This window comes from Pyxicephalus adspersus, chromosome 1 (genome assembly GCF_032062135.1).
Source record: "Pyxicephalus adspersus chromosome 1, UCB_Pads_2.0, whole genome shotgun sequence".
Taxonomy (NCBI): domain Eukaryota; kingdom Metazoa; phylum Chordata; class Amphibia; order Anura; family Pyxicephalidae; genus Pyxicephalus; species Pyxicephalus adspersus.
In genome coordinates this window covers 4,240,184-4,243,703 of record NC_092858.1, presented here as the reverse complement: position 1 = coordinate 4,243,703, position 3,520 = coordinate 4,240,184, and the positions used below count along the sequence as shown (strand labels likewise).

General features: G+C 43.1%; 1 protein-coding gene across 1 annotated transcript in view; it reads right to left on the bottom strand.

Moving 5' to 3' along the window:
* The window catches only part of TPP1 (tripeptidyl peptidase 1), a 78,062-nt gene that overhangs the window by 13,665 nt on the left and 60,877 nt on the right, over positions 1-3,520 (bottom strand). The window lies entirely within an intron of this gene.

The following is a 3,520-nucleotide window of genomic DNA, read 5'->3' as shown; positions in this document are numbered from 1 at the left end:
TACACAATCACTTCATTTCAGGGGCTCAAAAGTAATTAGAGAATTGACTCAAAGGCTATTTCATGGGCTGGTGTGGGCAATTCCTGCGTTATGTCATTATCAATTAAGCAGATAAAAGGCCTGGAGTTGATTTGAGGGGGGGTGCTTATATGTGGAAGATTTTGCTGTGAACAGACAACATGCGGAGCTCTCCATGCAGGTGAAACAAGCCATCCTTAAGATGCAAAAACAGAAAAAACCCATCCGAGCAATTGCTACAATATTAGGAGTGGCAAAATCTACAGTCTGGTACATCATGAGAAAGAAACAAAGCAATGGGTGTAGGTTATATATAGAATGGTGTGGTCACTGCAGGTATGTACAGAACATTATATACAGAAGGACAGATTATTAATAAAAAACAGGATTTATATAGTGCCAACATATTACGCAGCGCTGTACATAAAATAGAGGTTGCAAATGACAGACTGATACAGACAGTGACACAGGAGGAGGAGAGAACCCTGCCCAAGGAGCTTACAATCTAGGAGGTGGGGGAGGTATCACACAATAATAGGGGAGATATGGAATGCTGGGAAGTAGTGAGGGTTTAGGAGACAGAAGAAGACGGGTAGGTGAGGTTGAAGAACTTTAAATGAGCAGAAATAGGAGCAAGCCGAATAGGACGAGGAGACCATTCCAGAGAGTTGGGGCAGCTCTAGAGTCTTGGAGCCTTGCGTGTGATGAGGTTATGAATGAGGAAGTCATTAGTAGTTCATAGGAGGAGTATGTATATTATATGTAGATAAACAGATATATAGAAGGCTGGAGAGATATGTATTGTATACAGCATGGTATTGTCACTGCAGCCATATCTAGAACAGCAAATAAATCAGTTTCTTAACCAGGATTCCTCCAGAAGTTGCTGGGGGTTCCGGTAATAATGAGCAGTTTGCACCTCGCCGGTCAAGTGACCCCAATGATCTTTTTCTTCTATTTGAGGAGCAATGTAAGAGGGATTCTTCCCACTGACCACCATACTAATATACTTTGATCTGTAGGTTTAGTAATTATAGCCGGGGTTCCCTGAAGACCTGAAAGTTATTTCAGGGGTTCACTCGTGTTATAAAGGTCTGGAAACATTGCAATATATTGATGAACAGATGTATATTGTAGGTAGAGGGATGCACTACACATGGATTATATAGACACTGAAATCTATTTACTTCTCTATAGGATTACAGCAGTGATACCAATATATATATATTCTAGGTATTATCTAGGACATACAGATAGACATATTATATCCAGAATAATGTGATAGATAGACAGGAGGGGTATACTATATATAGAATGATAAGGTTAGAGCAGAGATATAAAGCATATACAGAGTGATGGGAATTATATACAATGATAGAGATACAGAAGGGATATAAAGAATAGAGAATGTGTGAATATCTATATATAGGAGAGTTATAATGGGACAGACAGAACACATATATATCTATTACACATAATAGACAGGGTTATCATAGTGATATATAAATAACAGAATACATTTAAGGACAGATGTAAATAACGTATAGAAAGACACACAGCTCCCTATAACATACACAGCTCCCTATAACAAATCCTATGCTCAGGGTTACCGCAGTGACATGTCTGTAGTCGGTGACCGCTCTCTCTGGTTTATTTGATTACATTGTATCTCGGTCATTCCCTGTCTAGCTCCGCCCAGCTGGACGTACATCATGTGACAGTCAGCCGACACTGATCTCTGTCCAGCATTGTGATTGGAGGAGGTGGAGCAGGGGGCGGGTGCACACCCACACACTGGGCTTGTGACAGTGACAGGAACAGATAGCGGTGTCTCTGTGTTCTACAGGAACGCCTTATCGAGACACCTACGTCACATGACTTCCCTGCGTTACCTGACCCTTCAGAATTCACCGGAAGTCAAGTTTTGGGAGAATGATATTGTTGCTATTGTCACATAAATGACTATAAATATTATATAAGGTTGCAGTGTGGGTATATGGGGTACAGGGGAGGTATATTATATAGGGGTGCAGTGTGGGTATATGGGGTACAGTTCTGCCAAGACCAAAGAGCTGTCCAAGGATGTCAGGGACAAGATTGTAGACCTACCCAAGGCTGGACTGGGCTACAAGACTATCGCCAAGCAGTTTGGTGAGAAGGTGACAACAGTTAGCATGATATTTTGCAAATGGAAGAAGCACAAAATACCTGTCAATCTCCATCGGTCTGGGGCTCCATGCAAGATCTCCCCTTGTTGAGTTGCAATGATCATGAGAACGGTGATGAAGCAGCCCAGAACTACACGGGGGGAACTTGTTAATGATCTCAGGGCAAACAATTGGTAACACACTGCGCCGTAAAGGCCTGAAATCTTGCAGAGCCCGTAAGGTCCCCCTGCTCAAGACAGCACATGTACAGGCCCGTCTGCAGTTTGCCAATGAACACCTGAATGATCCTGAGGAGAACTGGGTGAAAGTGTTGTGGTCAGATGAGACCAAAATTGAGGTCTTTGTCATCAACTCAACTCGCTGTGTTTGGAGGAGGAATGCTGCCTATAACCCCAAGAACACCATCCCCACGGTCAAACATGGAGGTGGACACAATATGCTCTGGGGGTGTTCTTCTGCTAAGGGGTCAGGATAACTTCACGGCATCGAAGGGACAATGGACGGGGCCATGTACCGTCAAATCTTGAGTGAGCACCTCCTTCCCTCAGCCAGGGCATTGAAAATGGGTCGTGGATGGGTATTCCAACATGAAAATGACCCAAAACACACGGCCAAGGCAGCAAAGGAGTGGCTCAGGAAGAAGCACATGAAGGTCCCAGGGACGTTTACAGTTATTTTGTTTTTCTTCCATTTGTGAATTATCGCGCCAACTGTTGTCACCTTCTCACCAAACTGCCTGGCGATAGTCTTAAAGCCTAGTCCAGCCTTGTGTAGGTCTACAATCTTGTCCCTGACATCCTTAGACAGCTCCTTGGTCTTGGCCATGGTGTCTAGTTTGGTCTCTGATTGATTGCTTCTGTGGACAGGTGTCTTTTATACAGGTACAGTAACAAGCTTGGATTAGGAGCACTCCCTTACAGAGGGTGTCCCTAATTTCAGCTTGTTACCTGCATACAGGTAAGACACCTGGGAGCCTGAAATCTTGCTGGTTGATGGGGATCAAATACTTATTTCACTCATTACAATGCACATCAAGCTCTGACTTTTGAGCACTGGGTTTTTGAGGGCTCTTTTGTTGTTATTCCGTCTCTCACAGCTACAATAAATACCATTACAATCATAGACTGGTCATTTCTTTGTCAGAGGGCAAACGTACAAAATCAGCAGGGCATCAAATATTTCTTTCCCTCACTGTAATATAACAGATGCGCTGAATATGGTGGCAAATCCTAATAAAGTCAAAGGAAAATCCTGTTGGGAAATTCTGTCCATTTTTAGGGCTAACAGGGAAATATATAATAAGGCTATATAATGTATTGGGGTGCAGTGTGGGT